This window comes from Zalophus californianus, chromosome 14 (genome assembly GCF_009762305.2).
Source record: "Zalophus californianus isolate mZalCal1 chromosome 14, mZalCal1.pri.v2, whole genome shotgun sequence".
In the NCBI taxonomy this organism is placed as follows: Eukaryota; Metazoa; Chordata; class Mammalia; order Carnivora; family Otariidae; genus Zalophus; species Zalophus californianus.
Window position 1 is genome coordinate 38,650,171 of NC_045608.1, and position 21,004 is coordinate 38,671,174.

Consider the following 21,004-nt stretch of genomic DNA (forward strand, 5'->3'; position numbering starts at 1 on the left):
AGTTTCTAAATAGAAAATTCTTTCCAAAGTCTCTAACAGGAGATCAAATTACTGAAAGTACTTATAATGTCTCCAAAATGTTACAATCAAAAGAAAAATGTGATCTTAATTAAAAAAAAAATCTCTTAACACTTTCCATGGTAGGAAAAAAAACTGGGGGCCTCAAAAATCAGGTTTTTCTTCAATATCTTATGAGCTATCATTTAAATGAATTTACTTTTTCTACTTGAGTAGTTTTACTTTTTCTATTCAAATAATTTTACTCTTCCTATTTTAAATTATTTAATAATATCTTTTTTATTTGAATCATTGCAACTTTTAATTGGTATGAACTTGTAAATTTCTGTACATAGCATTGGTAGATTGGTGGGATCATTTGAACGGTGAATGTCCTCTTTTAGAGTAATTTTTTAAATGTACATCACGGTGGGCATTGCAGCCTGAGTGTAAAGGGGTCTACTATCCTTTGTTCTTTTTGTAAAGAAAACTAAAATCCCTGTCAGAGAAGGAGCAGTTGAATGACTTTTGTCAGAGATGCTTAGCAAGACCAAGTTAACAGATGAGAACAACACGAACCTGTTCATAGCAGTGGAGACGGGTGGATTCTCCATGTGTCGCAGAGAACACACACACAGGGCTGAAACCTGTGAACTGAAACCACAGGAGCAGGTCTGGGTGTGCAGGAGCCACGGCGCCTTCTCCCCACAGCTCGGAGGGGGCAGCTTGCTCTTTCAGCAAGGTGATTCAGCTTCAGATTGAATGTTTTCATCGCAAGAGCTTATTCCTCCTGCTTCAGCCGCCTGCCCTTCGTCACACGGGGACATCACGCAGCCCTCCCCACCAGCCCCTCCCATCACATGTCTACACAGTTCACCTCTTCTGCTCTGTGTGCTGCGCGGCTCTCCCAGGTGCCACAGGCAGTGTATATGTGTCGTCCTGCATTTCTAATCCTCCGAAGACCCCGCCAGCACCAAGCCCACCTGACTTCCCATGTTCCTCATTCACCCCTCTCTGCTTCCTCTGTCTACAACCCCTCATCATTCCTGTTCTGTGTGGCATAATGCAGTTCTGCACCCAGTCCTTTTCTTGAGTCATAATATTCAAATCCATTTCATGTTGATAATGCCATTTATGGTGGGGATGGGGTTGCTTTACTAATTTTAGATTTGCAGGAACATAGAGGAAAAGATTTTTTGAAAAGAAATTCTTAGATCAAATGTTACCGTATCCTATATTAATCGATAGAATTTTTGTCACCCTGTCACCTGACAAATACTGATGGGCTGCTGCAGGGAGGGCAAGGCATGTTCTGAGGGTCCTGCCGAAGGTGTGCCATGCGTAGATCCATCTTTTACATTTTTTTGGCTTTGATTTTGGCTGATTTCTGAGCTCAAAGTGTCCAATTACTGATTGAGAGATTTATTCTGGAAATTGGGAGATCCGAAAATGTACTCCTACCTGGGTTTTACTCCGAAGCTTAAAGGACTTTTGTAACCATGAGAGACATTGTATTTTTCCAGGGTGGATCCACTTTCTGAGAAATTGATCTAAGTGAAGCTTTTTTCTTAATTTTGAGAAAAGTCTTTCTGTTGGTTGTATTATTAATGGAATAAATAGGGTTACCTGGCAGTCATCTAGTCATGGCTACCAGAATTTTCTAAAGAAGAATCTAGAAGAAAGTTTATAGTGTTTTCTGTGGATGGAATAAATGCCTCAGGGCTGACTGAGGTACATGTAAATGTTGATCATGTTAAACTTAATTTATATCCCATGCTTCAAATATGTAATAGATACGATCTGTATTTTTTGTAGAGTTCAGAATTTTTATGTTGTAATTAACTTTGGATATAATTCAGTGTTACTTTTAATGTCACTGTGAACATTTTGAGTGACATGGCAATTTTGGTCAGTTATTTTCTTTTATAGTAATTTTTTATAAAGTTTACAGATTCTTTTTTTTTTTAAGATTTTATTTATTAGAAGGCACACAAGCAGGAGCAGGGGGCAGAGGGAGAGGGAGAAGCAGACTCCTCACTGAGCAAGGAGCCCCACACGGGGCTCGATCCCAGGACCCTGAGATCATGACTCAAGCCAAAGGCAGACGCTTAACTGACTGAGCCACCCAGGTACCCTACAGTTGATAGATTCTTAAGAATTAAGAGTAATTCTCTTTTTCTGGGACACAAAATCCTTGGCCAGCAGAGTATTTTCAGTTTTACAACAGACATTGGTAGTTGAAAAAAATGTGGTCACTACTGACTGGCATACTTGTGGAGAAAATAGAGAAATTTGGGCATGGTAATGACTGGTTGAATAAGAAAAATGGATTGTGAATCAGCTACATGGTTCTCAAGGTGGCAACAAGATATAGCTGAAAACGCATATTCAAAGGGACTGTGGACTTTAGATACAAACTGTGGAACATAAAACCTTGGCTGGCAGTGTGCATGGGGTATAGTAGGTAAATGGTGGTTGAAAAACATTGCCGTAGGGAAGGTGTCCTTCGGTTTCACTCTCCTCTACACGGAGTTTTTATCAACGTCTTGGATGAAGGCACACGCATAACAAATAGCTGAACAATATTTTTAAGTGACTAAGAGCCCATGTGCCAAAATCCGGGTTTCTCATGAAGTGGACAGTGTGTGACATGGAAACAAAGTAGCAAGATAATGTTTAGCAGGAAGGGAGGCCAGACTTCACTCTGTTTGTAAGGATCAGATGCAAAATAGAAATGTGTCGGGGGGAAGGGGTGGTCAGACTTAATGACAGTTTGGGTGAAACTAATCTTTGGGTTTAAGTCGATTACAAACTCAGCGTTAACCAGCAGTGTGGTGTAGCTGTCAGAAACTTCCATGCGGTCACAGTGGCTTCTGTGGAAAAGCAGCGTGTGGTTTCCCCGAATGTGGCCAGTGCCCAGATCCTGGGCTGGAGAGATCCCATCCCCTGTGTCTTATTCATGAGTTCATGCAGGATAGCGCTCTTTGGAACCACCAGACCCAGGTGTGAAAACAGATTTATCTATTTGTAACCCATGTGATTTCAAAGAACTTTAGCTTTCTGAACCTTGGTTTCCTGACCAGAAAAATGGGGGTGAAAATACTTGTCTCAAAAAGCCATTATTGTGAAGATTAAAGCAGGTGCTTAATTTAAACCCTTTCTGCAACATAACATATTCTTAATAAATGGTAGCTGTTTAATGGAATAACAGTGAACTCTTGAGCTTTTTCAGCAGAGAGATATAGGATGGTGAGTGATCTGGAAACCTCTTATGAAGAATGATTAGAGAAATAGAATGTTTTAAATAGAAAAAAAATTTCCACTTGTCCCCTTCTAGATTTGGAGGGGAGAGGATAGCTACTTCCAGTTAGTTGGAAAATTTGACATTGAATGTCATAACATACATTGTTTAAGGTATAGAAAGTGAAACTAAGGTAGAAGTTATGGGAGGTCTGATTTTTTAAGCAAACAGAAAACATGTTTTAAATTATTGCTGTCAACCTTGTGATATGTGTTCTGTAGGAGTATTCCAGCAGAAACTGTAGGTGCATTTATGGAAACCATCAGCCCCTCAGATGCAATCTCAGACCAGACAACTTCCAGTGCCCCTTCCTATCTAAGATTCATGGAGAGAAGTGACACACAAAAATCTGAATTGAAAAAGCAGAATTGCCTCCCTAATTCCTGTCCCCAACACATACAGTTGTAGGTGAATTAAGGAAAGTAACAGATGTAACATTTTTTGCATTTAATAAGGCATCAAAAAAGGCATTTTAATGAAATCTCTCTGCCTAAGTGCTTTCCCCCATGGCTTATTTGATGCCTTCATAACTTCACCATCACAATCAACAAAGCTCACCTCTGCCATGACTTCATCATGAGAATTTATAGTCACATATAAAGGACCCCCTGTCAACACACACACACACACACACACACTGTCATACACATGCACGTACGCACACACATACATACTCCTACCTTGGACTAGCACAGCCCAGTTCTCTCTCTTTTTTTTTTTTTGAAACCACAAGGTAGCATTTCCCCTCGCCGCATGGTGCTGCAGTGGGACAAAGCCAGCGACCTGAAAAAGCAAGATACAGGATTGGTTGACGTCTGACGCCAGTGACTGAACCCTTAAGTCTTCAATTCCTCTCTCTTCATGTATAGATAGAAGCCTTTTCCAATCGTGCTGGCTTTTTCATACTTCTCTTCAACAGTAGGCTTAGATAATTGTAGCATTCAGTGTTTTTCCATTTGACTATTTCCTCAATAATTTTTTTCAAACTCTTAAGTCTTGATCATCTAAAATATAAGAAAATTTCATTATGAGTAAAATAGAAGAAAAGATCTTCTTAGAAGACCATCTTTTAAGCATCTTGATATATATGTTTGGCAAATGTTTACACGCTACCCTATTTTCATGTATGCCCAGCAGAATTACTAATACTGCTACTCCCTTCTTATTTCTGTTGGACCATTAGAGAACACCAGCAACTTCCTGTAGCCAATTTACTATCATGGTTGCTGTTTATTTCTCGGACATGAATTTTAAAAGAGAAAGTAAAGAAAAATACCCCAGTCACATGCAGTGAAGGAAATCATGCTCACCACATCTTAGTCACGTTGCTTCTGTGTTCTGTGGACTCATTTCAGTCTGACTGATTAGCACAAAATGTATTTCCTAATGACCATCCAATTAGAAATGTTTTCTCTTGTTTGGCCACCATTCTAATCTAGTCTTATTTGGTTTTAGGAAAATAAGTCAGACATGATCTGAAATTTGAGTCCATATTTCATAATACAAGTTTGCTGCTCCTTTCACAAAATGTTTAAGCTGTCTTATGGCGTAGTTTGATTTGTTTTCCCCCAAGAAACCCGATTGGGGGAGGAGTCTAGTGCATCACTGGAAAAACTATAGAGGGTTTAGCTTGCAGGTGTGACTTACGAGGAACCTGCTGTGTTTCTCTATGCATATGAAACTCCACCTCACTCCATTTAGCCCCTAAATATTGCTGACCCAGTGGTGAGGGAGACTTAGTGTTTATGGACCCAGTTAAATCCACATAGAACTAATACCTCCAGGGAAAATGCCAGTGAATTGGCTGCTCTGGAGAGAGGTTTCTATCCAGATTGGGGCAAATCAAATGGAGCTACTTAGGTGCAACACTGAAACCATAAAAGCCTGGCCCCCAGGTTTGGCTGTGTCCAGAGGTCCACTGGTTGAATGGGCTCCGTGACTGAGTATCATTCAGGTCACTCCAGGATGGTTCAGAATCCCAAGCAAGCACAGACACAGGGCAGTTAGCTCCAACAAGCATTTCTTGATGCCATAGAGATGCTTCTAAGGAACCAGAGAGGATAAGAAAATTTATGGCACCATGTCCTAAATGTGCTTTTTGTTATCCTCTAACCATTCGTCAGGAAGGGACTGTTTAAAAAATTTCCAAATGCTCTGTCTTGCCCATGATTCAGTTAACTGTCCAATTCATTTTTCTATTTCATATTTCCACTTACTGGGATTTGGTTGGAAAAACAAATTCAATGTCTGAATTTTCCAATTTGTATACGTTTTGTGATTAAAATACCTGATAATTGCTTTGGAAGTCCTTGACTGGACAGCAAATAGAATTGCCATAATCCAACAGAGTCGATCAGAGTACCTGTTACTTTTCACAGATTTTAAGAAATAATAATTGGAAAAAGTAGAAAATAAGGATTTTTTCCAAACCAGTACAAGTATCGTTCATTCCACACTACATTAAATCACAGAATTTTTGAGTCTGTGTAATTGTGTGAATTCCGCTTTAAGCTCTCAGTGGGTCTCTGTTCAACTGAACGCCTTACCACATCAGAGCATCTGTCATGTGCTGTAACTGAAGGCCTTCAGTCCAGGGGCAGCAGCTTTTCTGTTTGAAGACCAATGCCCCTGGGGACTCCTGAGGATGGAAGGACTTTAACTTGTTTTCCTTGTGTGATGACCCTTGGGTGCAGCTATAGGAATACAAGCGCTGTTAACACACACCTTCTCATTTACCTGGCATAACCAGTACTAAATATTTCCACGGTGTTCAGATTTGTCCTCATTAAGGCTTGCAAAATTGTTAAATCTTTTCTCCTGATTTTCATTTTTAAAAAGTAGTAAATTCTCATAGTCCATCAGCAGTGTAGACATGGTCTGTTAAACCCTCTAAACAATAGTAAGGTTGAAATATAGGAGTGTGAATGTGAAGAAATCAAAGTGATCAAACCCTCCAGTATGTCACTGGACCAGGTGGGGGTTTGAAAGCTGAGTGAATCTTGGAACCTGAGCATCTGTACACATTGGGTGTTTGATGCTGTGTCAAAGACAAAAATCACTGAGGAATTCTTTTGGTTTTTCCTGCCCATTGTCACGTGGAGTTAAGGCCTGATGAGAGATTCGTTTTGCGCGTGTCCGTAGTCTAATGTTGTGATGCTGAAACGCTACGTTTGCTTTTTGACATTACTGTTTCTCTCACTCTTCACATTCCCACTGTGTTTTCTGATCCCCTCGTGTTGCTGATTTGATGAAATAAGCTTGCCTGCTCCGCGTGCTGGTAGGTGGGAGTCACGAGCAAAACGCGCTCCACTCTGCAGGCTGTTCACCTGCTCCAGAGAGCAGTCTTGGGTATCTTGTTCTGCTTACCACACAGGGGTTGATTTTGACAAAGATGTTCATTACCTGTTTGTCTAATGAAGGAAACAATCTTTCAGGCTGAAAAATAATCCTAGTTTTCTACTTCTCCCCAGCCCATGATTAAAATTTCAGGTTATAGTTCATATTTTTGTGTCTAGTTTACTTGCTTGAATGTCACCTCTTTCAGAATCTTCCTCAGTTTTATCTCTGAGAGTTATCACATGTGCTCTGGACAGAATCTTTTAACTTCCTTTACTCTGTTTGTGGCCTTATGGTCACAGACCCTTATGAGATGGTGGGTCTACCACTGACACCTTTCTCTGAGTTCAGGGGAAGGTTTGCTCTCTCGGCTGCTTCTCCAGAAGTAATTCCCCTTAGCACACTAGGTTTAGGCTTCATTTGAGGTTTAGGGAAAGACCGTGTAAAAGAGAGAACACTTGTTACTCCAAGTGCCATTCTTGGGTGTGACAGACAGACAGCCATCCCACCTAGCACCCGTTCTGCTTCCACATGCTGAGTGCAGCTCATGCCCCCTGTATCTCAGTCCTGGCCCTGAAAGCTAAGAAAGTGCTTCCCTACATTAGACCAAGACATTGCTCATTTGCCTCCTCAGGAAGAGTCTTCCAATTTGGTGGACTTTCAGTCCCTTGTGTGGTGACCACAGCCTCCCATTCACATAGGTTGAGCTGGCCCAGCTGTTTCAGGGGTCTTCCTAGCCGTGGACCTATATTACAGCTTTGACATATCACTTAGATACCTCATTAAAGTCCTTGTATTTTCCAGAATACATTAATCAGTGTGTACAGAGTAGGCACTGAAGTATTTTTTTAAAAGAAGGAAGTGAATCATTTGAGTTTTAATTATTATTTGCCTTAATGCAAATTCTTTTTTCTGTTTGTTTATAACCATTTCAATCTGTAAAACTAACATCACACTGTGTGCAAACCGCCCCCCCCCCCAGAGAGTTTTATTAATTTTGCAGAGGCTTTCGTATAAAGTATTTCTTGAGGGCCTATTTTGTTCCAGGAACTGGAAACAAAATGAGTCAGACGTGAAGCTTAAAAAGAGGATTGTCTTACTCATAGAGTCACACAATCTTAAATCTGAAAGGGACCTTGGAAATGACTTTGTCTTCTACCTCATTTCACTGATGAGGAAATAGGCCCAGAGCAGTTAATGGTGTGCCCTAGGACCCCCAGCCTAGAACAGGTAGAGAAGGCCAAGAACCCGGATCTCCTTCCCTCTGCTCCAGAGATCTCTTCACTGTGGCTTCAAAAACATTCCAAGTCTATAGCTGTAGAAGGAGCAAACCAAAACATAGTATTTACCTCCAGCTTGGGCTTGAGAAATAGTGGGATGAAAAAAGGAAAAGAAGGAGAAAGATCTACTTTTCAAATTATTTAATAATACACCTGATTCTTGAGTATCTCTTTTATTTGTAATTCTGTAAGCTTTTGACATCAAAATTGATTTTTCTAAATTTTGTAGTTAATGTATGTGGTTTTAGGGTAAGTTTGGAAACAAGACCACCAAAGTGTCTCCTCTGTTCACTTTCTTGTCTCCTTTCTTTCTCTCTCTCCTTCCCTCCCCTCTGGTGGTGGCTGGAAGGCTTTGAAACTTCCTTGAAGCACATCTGCAATAGACACCCTGATAGGTGTCTCCTTTTAATAAACCGACAGCTTGACTCTAGACCTGGAGTGGATTAATTAGGCCTCCCTGGGAACAAAAGCGTTCTGAGGCTTTGAACAGATCCTGTCCAAGAGAGACAGGTTGAGTCTATGGAAGGAATTCATTCTCTCAAAACTTCTTAAACCTAATTTCTGAAAGCGATTGCCAAGCCTTTGCTTCTGGTTACACTCTCATGAGATAAGGTACTGTGAAGTGTAGGACTTAGAAGCAACATTGTTTCATTTTTGAAGAAGAGGAAAGGAGCTGGAGATACAATACAGAGGCTCTTTAGATTGGTATATGGAACAAAGTTCAGGCTAGCATTTAAATTGATGGCTTTCTTTTCATGGAAGTAGTCTTGGCCCTAAAGGAAGTTTAGGAGGGAGACTACTGGTATCAGCCACAGATGAGAAAATCTTTTCATAGATGGGTAATAACCTGGGACCATTTCTACATGGTGTGATAGTCTCTTGAATTTGATACCACTTTCCTGGATTACCTTCGGTTTCAGAGGCAGGTGTCTTTTGACCTTGTCTCCTAGGTCAGAGGCCTAAGAACAGCACCTGTGACCTTTTTGAATAAAGAGTTGAAGACCAGTAGAATCCTAGGTTCTTAGAGTACAGGAGGAGAACATGAACCTCTGGTTCAGTGCCGCAAAATGTGAGTGTGTGTACCTGTGTGTGTGCCCATCCACATTTCCAACAAAATATAGAAGTAGGTTCAGGGAAGACTGGAGTACAGTATGAGAATGAAGGCCCTATTGTAGGGACAGGGTAAATTATTTATAATGAACTAGTTTTTACATGACTCCTGGCATCTACACATTGGCTGATCCAGTCGGAAAATGAAGCAGGTGGTCAGGCAGTACCTGGTTTCAGGGTTTGGCTGGTACATGTGTGTTACGGTCCAGTGTCCCATTAGCATAGGAAGGGAGGTCCATATGGTGCCATGTTACTTTGAAGAATTTCAACTCAAAAGGAGATATTCAGTTGTATTTGTGAATAAATACCTTTTTGTGTTTTTATTATTGTTGTGATCTTAATTTTTATAGCAGAGGGAGAAGGGAAAATCTCAGTAGTATTTCAGCTCAGTCATGTTTGCTGTTTGGGTATGGCAATTAAATAATTCAGTAGGAGATGGGAAAAACAATGAAATAGAATGGGGAGAAAGCTCTGCTAAGATGTTTCATAGTGATGTTGAATACATGCCTTTCTTATTTTTTTTTTTTTGTTAGTGACATACACTATGGCTAATCTTTATTGCAGCCACAATTAATAAATTACAGCAGCCAATTTGGGCACTTATTTCAAGGCTAATAGTGCATTTAGCTTTGAATGTAAGCCCCATTTGAGGCTACCAATACGTGAATAACAAATTGTTCATCCTTCTTGCCAAGGTTTTATATTTTTCTCACATTTACTCATTCAGGTTTTCCGTATCAGACAGATGTGCTCAGGGTGTCTAGTACAAGTCATGGCAATAAAGAGAGGGCCATTTAAAAATTCTTATGTGAACTGAAAAATTAGATTCAGCTTTGACAAATTTTAACTTGCTTAAATAGCTGGGGACTTTTGCTGAGAAAGTTGCCCTGTCAGTTTTTATGCTGTGCTGCTCAAAACGTGAGGGTTCATTAAAGACAGAACAGTAGAAATGTTAAACTATAACTTTCCTTTGAATCCATTCACTGAGTCATGGAACCAGCAGATCAGTTAAAAGGATCACTTTCCTGCAGGCTTTTAGAAGTGTGTTGGTGAAACGCATAAGGTGTAGATGCCCTACGTAGTGAACATATGAATATCTATGGAAGTATCATGAATCAAATCAGACTGTAGGATTGTGGTACCATAGAATTAAGCTTTCAAAATTGACTCTATAAAGAATTGAATTTAGAGCCTAAGGGTATTTAACTTTGGGGAGCACCATATCATAGTAGCTAGCAATAGACTGTGACATCTTTGCTTTGCCATTTGTAAGTCACTCATCCCCTGAAGTCGTCCGTTTTCTTATCTGCAAACCAGAACTCTCAGGGTGGTCGGGAGTGGTAACGAGTGGATGCTGACTGCTTGCAGCTTTCAGGGACCCTGTCAGGCCTATAGTGGTCAGCAGATTCGAAAGCTTTCCCAACTTTACGGAACTTCCACCCCCTCAAGCATAAAGTACATCCCTCTAGGCCTTGTCTATAAGAATAAAACTAAAAATACTCTGTGGAGTGGTAGTTACTTTAACATAAAAATGGAAATCTCCCTACTGTTTAGAGATTTGCTTTTGTCCTTCAGTAGGTGAATGGATAAACACACTGTGTTGTAATCTAGACAATGGAATATCATTCAGTGCTATGGAAGTAAGCTATCAAGCCAGGAAAAGACATGGAGGAACCTTAAATGCATTTTGCTAAGTGAAAGGAGCCAGTCGGAAGAGCTACGTACAGTATGATTCCAATTATATGAGATTCTGGAAAACGCAAAATTATGAGAAAGTAAAAGATTAGTGGTTGCCAGAGGATGGGGTGGGGTGAGGGGCGCATAGAGGAATGAACAGGCAGAGCACAGAGGACAGAGTATTCCTCATGATACGTCACTGTACATTTGTCCAAACCGACAGGAGGCACAACAACCCAGAGTGGACCCCAGTGTGAGCTCCGGACAGGGTGGTGATAATTGATTGTAACGAACTAGCCATTCTTGTGGGGGGTATTACTAGCGGGGGAGACTGCACCTGTGTGAGGCAAGGAGTGTGTGGGAAATCATTGTACCTTCCTCTCAATTTTGCTGTGAGCCTAAAACCACTCTAAAAAAAGTTCAGTCTTAACAACAAGAACAACTAAACCAGTTACCTAGAAGCTTGTGAGGATTGAGAAAGGACCTGGAAAACAGGAAATTTGCTTTTTCTCCCACTGCCCGGCTTGAACCTGCTGAGAATAGATGGAAGACACAGCTAAGGTGCTATTACTGTGGTGTCAGCAATCAGTAGGTGTTTTACAGGCCTGAATATGTTCTGAAAATAATTATACACACTTCATTTCTGGCTTTCAGTGTTAGTCTCTTATCCTGAACTGACTCACATTTTATGTGAGCAAGGAGGTGTAGTGTTCCTTGGCTTCAGTAATGAACTCCCTCAAATGAGGCAGGAAAGTCTATTATGGAAGGGGCCTGACAACATCACCTTCCTTCATCTCTAGTCCCTTTGGAAGTTGGCGCAGAACATTCTTTCCAGTTTGACTAAGCCTCAACTGACTGTATTTTCTGATTTCTTACCTAGTGACTCTGAGTGATGTATTTCAGGAGGCTTCTTTACTGTTCAGTTTTAGTTTAAGTGTCTTTAAATAATCAGGTCATCCTTTCTTTGCCCTTCTGTAGCAAGTATAGGGTATGAGAGGGTTTTTTGTTTGTTTGCCTCTTAGCATATTAGGAATTCTGTGGTATGCTGGGTTTTAATTAAATAACCTAAGGACACAATAGAAGTAGCCAGGAAGAAGGAGAGAAATGAGCCTACCCAGCTCACTTCCTTTTCCTGTTGGGACAGATCATCTCCTACCGTAGAGAACTTCTCTCTTGCTTGAAGAAATTGGGAGTGGCTGTTTGAGGCATGAGTCCTGGACTCTTCTTTCTCTTTCAGGATCTAAGTTTTGAAACAGGGCTGATGATAAAAAGCAAAACCGCAAACCTTTAGCTGGTCGTAAATACCTCCTTAGGAGTTAAGTTCTCAATGCTGGTTCATATTGTTAAAAATGGTAAGCACATGGGGGCAACTGGGTGACTCAGTCGTTAAGTGTCTGCCTTCGGCTCAGGTCATGATCCCAGGGTCTGGGATCTGAGTCCACATCAGGCTCTCTGCTCAGCGGGAAGCCTACTTACTTCTCCCTCTCCCATTCCCCTGCTTGTGTCCCCCCTTCTTGTTCTCTCTCTCTGTCAAATAAATAAATAAAATATTTTAAAAAAATGCTAAGCACGTGTGTCACTATTTGGCAGGTAGATACTAATTATTAGAGAATATTGGCTGACCGTCCCTGTGGTGGTATTGTAAGGCAACCGAAAGACCAATGGCATTCATGTATTTTATCTTATTTATTTTTAAATTTCCAGAATAATTCTAATTATGCTCGGGATATTTAATAATTCTAGTTAGAGCTTGAGCAGGTAAAGAAATGTGAAGAGTGAGCATCGAATATAGTTGAAATACCGAGGGCACATGAGACAGATGAGGCTGGAAAGGAAGACCAAGGACCCATCAGGGAGGATGGGTTTGATGTGGTAACTGGGTTGGGTATTGTTTAGATATTTTGATTTTCTCTGGCTGAGTCACAAATTACTATAAACTTAGCAACTTAAAACAACACATATTTTTCATCCCACATTTTTTGGCTGGTTCTCTGCTCTGGGTCTCATAAAGCAGAAATCAGGTTATTCACTGATTGCATCTTCATCAGGAGGCCAAATGATGGAAGAGCCACCTTCATGCTCCTTTGAGCTCTTGGCAGAATTCATTTTCTCCGGGTTGTAGGCCTGGGTTCCCACTGCCTCGCTGGCTGTCAGCTGAGGACCACTCTTGGCTACAGAGTCTGCTCTTGGGTGCTTGCTATGAGGCCTCTCTGTCTCAGCAACAGAGAACCTCCCTCGCTTTGAATCCCGGACCTTCAAATCGGTGTGCCTCCCCTTATGTTACCAGCCTGGGAAAACTCTGCCTTTAAGGGCTCACACAATTAGGTCAGGCCCACCCAGATCATGTCCCTATCTTAAGGTCAACTGTGGTATATAGCGGATGACTATAACCTAATCATGGGAGTGAGATCCACTCTCTTCATGGTCCCCAGGGATTGTGCAAGGTGCATACAGCAGAGAGACAGGGAATCTTGGGGCCATCTTAGAATTCTGCCTCTTGCAAGAGGTGATGGGGTTTCTGGGACTTTATATAGGGGAGCTATTTGGCCATTTGTGTTTTTAAAACATACTTCTATGAAATAGTAATTGAAGAGGAAGAGACTTGAAACAGGGACACTGGGCTGCTCTTGCAGCAAACCAGGCAAGAGATGCTAAGGACTAGAACCGAGGCAGGGGCAGTGGGGTAGAGAGGAGAGAATGGATTTTAAAGAACTATGCTGAAAACAAGCAGAGTTGATTAATTGGATGTAGGTTGGGGATATGGAGAGCCATAAGAGACAGTAACTTATAATGACTTCCAAATCTCTGGATGGAGTGACTGCATAGAGAGATGTAGAATACAAGGAGAAAAGTTTATAGGGGAAGATAATGAATTTAATTCAGAACTACTGAATTTAAAGTGCCTGGAATATGAAAGTAGCAGTCTATTATTGCAATTGGATATATCGTTCAGCATTTGGAAGAGAAGGCAGACTGGTAGGCTTTGTGAGAGCCATTATCTCTTATACTAAATCAGACACGGGAGTGAATGAGATTGTGTGGATAGTCAATGACTAAGAAGAGCATGAATAGCAGAGCCCTGGGGAATACTGGGGAACATTTAAAGTTGGGAGTGGGGAGAGCTTTGTCAAGTCTCCCCTCACCCCACCCTCAGGTTCTTCCCTACACCCCGTCCTGGTCCCTTTTTGCCATACCCTTAGCTTATGCACTGGGTGTGCCTGAGCCCACTGGGCCGTTAAGGCGTGATTATGGTTGCCTGAGTATCCTTCAAATAGTCCGAAGACAGAATCTATGTAGGAAAGCATTTGTGATACCATTTTCTAAATGCCATTAAGGTATTGGTTGCACTATTGAATGTAGAAAACGGGAAGCTGGAGGCTGTCTAAGGTACCATCCCTTGAGAGAAAATTCAGATTGTCATTTGTTGCAATTGATTGTTGTGCCTCCCTGCAGTTTGTTGTCGATTTTTCTTTTATTTCTTTAATTTGGCTTTTGGCTATCTTTTATACTTTAGACTTTCCGTTAACAGAAAGTGGTAAGAACCATAACATTACACGATTTCTTTGAACAACTTAACAACTATTAGGGTCGTTTTACACTGGCATACTGAATAGTTGTGGTTTTTAAGGTACCATAATTGTACGATAAACTGTGAAGCAGTGGTGTCATTCAGAAAGCTCTCTTAAAATTTTTATCTTGAATTAGAAGAAAATCAACCCCTTACGTATAGCCTCCAGGAGTCGTCCTATTTGGGACTGTGGTGATGCCCTGATCCTCATTCAGCTACTACTCCCCGACCCCAAATGCCCTCTCCCTCCTGGTCCAGGGAAGACGGGCGTCTAGTGCTGAACTCTGGGTTTGCTTCCCTCTCTTTACAGCAGGGAATCCAGGAAGGATTCTTTTCCTTTCCAACCTCTGGGTTGTGTTGACCAGCCAGTGCACTTTAAGCTTTTTATTTGTTTTTCTAGAAGAGGTCATGGATTCCAAGTTGCAGGAGCTTTTTATTGGAACACATAACATTTCCATCAAAAAAGTTAGCTTCCTATAGCTTGTTGTATGATTTCCCTTATGCAATGACTATTATGAGTATTTTATTTCTAGATAAATGAAATGTAGGTCTTTCTCTTGCTTCTTCTGCCAAGGCTGCTCTGTTTTGTTAGCGTTGCCTGGTGACTGTTTCCTGAAATCTTAGTCCAGGATATCTCTACAAATGGCAAATTAAAATGGCCAGATTAGATATTAATTCATGAAATGCTTTGATCAGCGGAGATTTCTTCTTTTCAGCAAATAAGACATCCTTGCCGTGTGGGAATATATTTTTTCAATGTAACAGACAGCTGTGTTTAACTGGTATGTACATTTAGAGTCATTTTCTAATAAGAGTGAAAGAAAATCCCATCTCTCAGTCCTGTTGCCACTTAGGAATGCACCTCATTTTCCCTGCTGCTGCTTATAGAAATGAGTGATGGTGTGCAGATGTACAGCCAGCACAAGGAATTGCTTCTTATTATGGTGTTTGGAAAACTGGAAAGAATAAAAAGATTTGTTATTTCTTATGGAATGCCATGGTGACAGCAAATAAAGTCACTAAAGAGCCACCGCATTCTTCAGGGAAATGCCATTGGACTGAGCGTGTCGAGCTTATGAATGGTTTTAGATGATCACCCCAAGCAGAATGCTTCAGTTAATGTGTCCAGTGATTCCTTTAGGGAAAAACAATTCAGAATGTCATGATCTGCAGACCTTCTTTAATAGTACAATGGTGAAGAATTCATTATGAGGAGAAAAAAACCACCAAAATTGGAAATGTAATTTTTTTTTCAAAGATACGTTTTTCTTGGGGCTTCTATTATTTATCCCCTAAGTGCACAGAATGTAACAGGAAGAAAATAAATTCATAGAAAGCAGCACAAGAAGCCGGGAAGGAGGTTAGTCCAAAAACACATGTTCTGAGCTCTCTAACAGGCCCTGGGGAGGAAACCTGGGCGCTCAGTGTCTGTACAATAAAAACACCCCAGTTTCAAAAGTTTCCAAAGAAGCTTGTTTTTTCCGAGTCCAGTTGTTTGAGAGAAACTCTACTGCAGCTTTCTGCTGGCTTTTTCCAGGAGTAGATCAATTCCAGGAGTAGCCCATCAGGAAAGTCTCGATTGCTATTTCTCTCAGTCTCACCTTCAATAAGCAATAAGTAATAATTTGTCAGTTTGAGATCATGCTTCTCATTAATTATTCTCAGATTCAGTGCTTTTTACGTTGTCAGTTTATTGCAGAACTGTGCTTTTAGTAGCAGGCCTAGGGGTGATATTGACATCTCTTAGGAGATATGAGAGCTTCATAAACGTGCTCACAAAGAGGATACCACCCTCCTTCTGCAAGGACATGGGCCGTGGAAGTACCTGAGGTTAAGGAAATATTTGAGGTTAATATCGGATCTAGGCCATCGTAGAGACAAAAAGATGCTCCAGGCCCCTCACTGTACTTTATAGAGCATGACTTCAATGATTTCAGCTCAGAAAACCTTGAAGGCTTCAGGAATTTCTTGTGCACTCTTTAAGATAACCTTAAAGCCAACTCTGTGCCCAGCTATGTAAATATTAATCATCTCCTTTATTGGATTATTCACTGTAAGCCTATTAAATATTGCAGTTGCTACAAAAATACTTCACTTTTAGAACTGTTCTAAAGCAGGACCAATTGCACACTTAAGAGTGAACTCTCCAGTCTGCGACTTATGTTTATCTTTCTCTTCTCCTATCGTTAGATGAGGGAGAAGAGACTATCCTTCCTACTTTTCCAGGAATTTAAAATAAAATTTTAAAAAGAGAATCCAGAACACATCCCTATACAGTGCATGGATTGCTGTCCATATTCATCGCAAGACCATACCTCTTGTGCGTGTGGTGAAGATGCAGTTTTGTTGATAGCTGGATCTAATACAGTGGAGTCAGAGAGGTCCCTAGAAACCGTGATCCACCTTATGTTTTTCTGTTTCAGAGTGACGTGTAAAGTATGTATCAAATCAAAGGAATGGAGTGGATCCACAGCTCCTTGAGGAAAACTTGAGAAATTTATTAGCAAGTAAACCTGCAACATTTGAGGGGGATTTTAAAAACTGATAGGTTTTGCATTTGTGGGAATAAAGCACGGCCTTCATGCAAAAATAGGAGAAAAAAAAATCTAACACTCTAGATCTGGCCGGAGCAGATGATACCCACATGGTAGAAAAATATAAATAAATTGGTCATGAATGAATTTTGAAGATCAGAGCAGTTTTTGAAGAATTTTGAAACAAGAAATCAACCCCAGATGCTTTTATTTTGCTTGATTTTCTTTCCTATTAAGAAAAAATAATTCTCCATGCCGGGCACTGTGATATGTGCGGGGAATCCAGTCATGAGGTAAAGCTGCTTACCGGAGAAGCTAACGTTAACATGACTCAAATCGTACAGAAACCAGCCTAAAACTCTCACCCTGACCCACGTGGTGCAGGAGCTCTGTGAGCATGTCCACTGGGATTGGAGCTAGTCCTGAAGGTCAGGGATGGTGTCCTAGAGGAGGGCTTGAGAAGAAAAGTAAGAGACAGGCATGTAGCACATTCCAAGGCACAAAGATGGCTTGGGCAGACTTCGTTTGGCAGAAGGAAGCCTGGGAGGAGAAGGAGCTGAGGGAAGGCTGTCTGAAGGAGTGTGGAGGTGAGGGGGGGGGGGGGTCTGTGGTGGGGAAGCTGAAGAGGCAGGCAGGGCATCCCAGGCTGCGATAGGGTCCTACCACCTTCACACTTGGGCTGGCTGTGTCCCAGAGCATCACTCACTTCTGAATCTGATAGTCAAACACTGGTCTTCCCACACGGAACACCTTCTCCCCCGAGATTTTTAACATAAAAGCAGAAGTTAAATGTGATAATATCTCCCGGGTGAGCTCCTTGGAATTTGACTTCACATCCTACGATGCATCGTGGATCACAGGCGTTTTGCTCCTCATCTATCCTTGTTAAACCAGGTGAGTGTGGGTGGGGCTAGTTTAGAGTACCAACAGTAAAAGAAGGGGGAACAGCATCACGTGAGCCCCTGGGAACATCTCAAAGTCTCTTGGGCCCAGACCTCCCAGTTCAACCCCGAGTGCCAGTAAGCTCCAAAAAAGATAGCTGCTTTCTTGTGAGTTCAAGAAAAAGCGGAAAAATCGGAATGAGCACGTAGTATTTTACTCTTCGCTTGAATAGAATGTTTTTCATTTTCCTGTTTAAAAAAAAAAAAAAGGATGTTATAGTTGCTTATTAGAGCAAAAACCTGTATGTACCTACCCCAAAAGCAAGTTTTCTTGATTCAGTTTGCCAGATCATTTCAATTTTTATGTGATTGTTATTTACTACCGTTTGCTAATACTACTTACTTTCTTTTTTAAACCACAAAACTTAAATAATCATCTTCGATTCAATGAACGGCAGTGACTAGCATTCTTTGGAGGCTAAATGAGCGCTTAGAACTGCTGCAGTGAAGGTGACCTCCTGTGCTTCTAGCTTTTCCTAACTCTGCAGACCCGAGGAGACGGGCTGTCTGGTCTGGGTCTAGAATTAGGACCAGACCTCCCTTCTTAACTGGGCTGAGCAGCTTCCTCCCCGCCCCCATTCACAGGAGTGGTGACTGACAGGCAAACAGGATTAGTGCTGGCCTTTGAGGATGGTGAGCTCAGGCAGTATGAAAGCAGGATGCCCCCGATAGAGGGTGTCAGAAAACAGTACCGACCTTTGACACGAAGAGCCAGCCATACCCCCGAGTGTGCTACATACGTGGCATTACACATCAGAAAAAGTTGAAAGAAATGCATATAAAATCAAGATATTTAATGATTGAAAAGGTCCCCCCCTCCCACCTACTGGCTTCTAAGTACTAATCCAGATTACATGCTCACATGAAGACAAGACTGCTCTAAGTATCACTTACAGTGAGATCATCTTACTTTTTCCAGAGGTTTATTCAAAGTTTATTATATGTCTTTCATACATTGTGAGATCATTTTAATTTATAAACTAAAATTTACCAAACTAAAAAAATAAACTAATATTTAACTGGTAAAATTATATCACATTTTACAATTATGTGAGTAGTTTATATAATAACACTGATATCCTTCCTCATCCTGCTTCCAGCCACGCCCTATTAATAGGCTAAAATAGTTGACAGAAGGGACACAGGTTCACTCACTACCCTATTTGTTGAAAGCAATGACAGTATGTTCCTACATTGTTTTGATCATTGATGCCTTCTAGATTTGAAAAGTTAGTGACCGTGCTGCACATGTATACTCATTAAATTTATATTATTAAAATGTGTTTTCATTGTCAACATTTGCATTTGCTATGGCTGCTTATTTGACCACATGAATTATAAATCATGATTTGGGTTTTTCTTTGATTTTTTTTCCCCCCCAAGAATCATCTTAGGAAAGAGATTAAGTGCTTTCTCTTACAGGAAGGAATTCTCAAAGTTCCACACCATTCAGAATTAGACCCTATGGCTATTTTACATGATTCAGATGTGTTTCTCTTTCAGACATTCCTCTTTCTTAGGTCTCCTTTTCTGCATTTGTTTTGCACACTTTGGCTTAGTGACCTGAATCCTTAGCAGATTAACAGCAGGAAATGTTGTCTGATAGTTCACTGCCAACATCTCATATGTGTGATGTGAAACTCTTTGTAAAAAAAATGAGCCCGATGTTTTTGCTGGCCAAGAAGAAGCATGCTTCACTGGAAAGCTATTATCTACCACAGTGCATGTCTGTGAGCACAAAAGTCTGATTTCAAATAGAGGCTGAAATTGCTTCAACAAATGAAGGCAGAAACAGATTGTGGCTGAGTGAAAAAGGCCTCTTTTTTAAAAAGTGGAGAGGCTTCCTGTTCAGGAAAGGGACTCTTGTCACCAGTGTGCTAAAAGTATCTGTGTACTGAATCTCAGTCAAAACATAGGACAGCTCTGTTGCATTTGAACAATTCATTCTGGTCTTGCCAGGACTATATGCCATGTGTATGGTTATATATAACTACCTTATGTTTTGGCCTAGCATACACCAAAATATGCCAGCATACCCAATATATATTAACCATTTTGTGTGTTGTCTGTATGTGGTTATTGAATGTATGCTCAGTTTATGGATAATGATACTGTTTTTTAACAATTTCTCAGTTTCACCTATATGATGACATTTGTTTTTCACAAGAGAAACGGTATGATATCACTGCAGAAGGAATAGGCTTTCAACAGTATGTCAGTCTCTACACCAAATGTCAGCATGAGAAACCCCAAATGTACTGGGCTCCCTATCAAAAGGGTCTACTCATGGTCACCAGCATTCATTGACTATTGCTTTCCATGAGCTAGGCAGTACGCTTTCCTATGTTCTGTCTTAAGTATCAGTATTATTTCCATTTTATGATGAAGGCAGTGAAGCTCAGAAAGGTTAATAACTTGTCTAACCTTACAGAGCCAGCCTCTGTAGAACCAGGATCCAGCCTCAGGACTGACTTAATATTCCTCACTCAGAACAGAACGGTAAGAAAAGAAACTTGAATAGGTTAGGGATGCCCACATTAAAGATGTTTCAATAATGCCAGATGAATTCTAATCTCTGGACAACCAAGACAGGGAAGGAAATCACCATTTTGTTTAAAAACTTACCAAGACCAGGAAGGAGTTTCATATTCACATTTTAACAGAACACTGCAGCTCATCATTGCTAACTTAACTAAGCAAGAATGTGGCAGAATAATTACTGATGGGGTGATTGTGATACAGTAATTGAGAAGCGTTGGTTAGAACGAGATAACCATCATGGCTTGCTGAGAAAGCTGACTGCTCGTGGATTTAAAGAAAGGCTGGCAATATATGCAGCATCTGGACAGAAGAAATTTTGTGTCAGCCCTCTCTGAGAATACTGCCTGAATCACATGTGGGATCAGTACAAAAGCTGGAAGAGCCCATGAAATCCTGCTCTGAGGGAACAGATTCTGGCAGTAGCAATGTGGATAATACTTACTAATTACTAAACTGGGCATTGAATGTACCTGTAAGCCAGGAAGCCCAAAAAGGAAGTAGATGCACATAAGGCAGCTGGTGTCATCTCTTGGTTCTTAGACCTTCCCAGCCACACATCTCTCGAAAGGGTTTATAGACTGTTGCCATCCACCAGACACCATAATCTTTTATTCCTGCATTGACTGCAGCCTCTTGGTATTTTCCAGGTGTGGATTAAAAAAAAAAAATCCATTCCCCACTTATATTTCAGGGCAGACAGTGTCAGAGTGTTTTTCTAT

General features: G+C 40.9%; 1 protein-coding gene across 24 annotated transcripts in view; it reads left to right on the forward strand.

Annotated features, from left to right (window-relative positions):
- EPB41L3 (erythrocyte membrane protein band 4.1 like 3) overlaps positions 1 to 21,004 on the forward strand; it is a 235,109-nt gene that overhangs the window by 153,492 nt on the left and 60,613 nt on the right. The window lies entirely within an intron of this gene.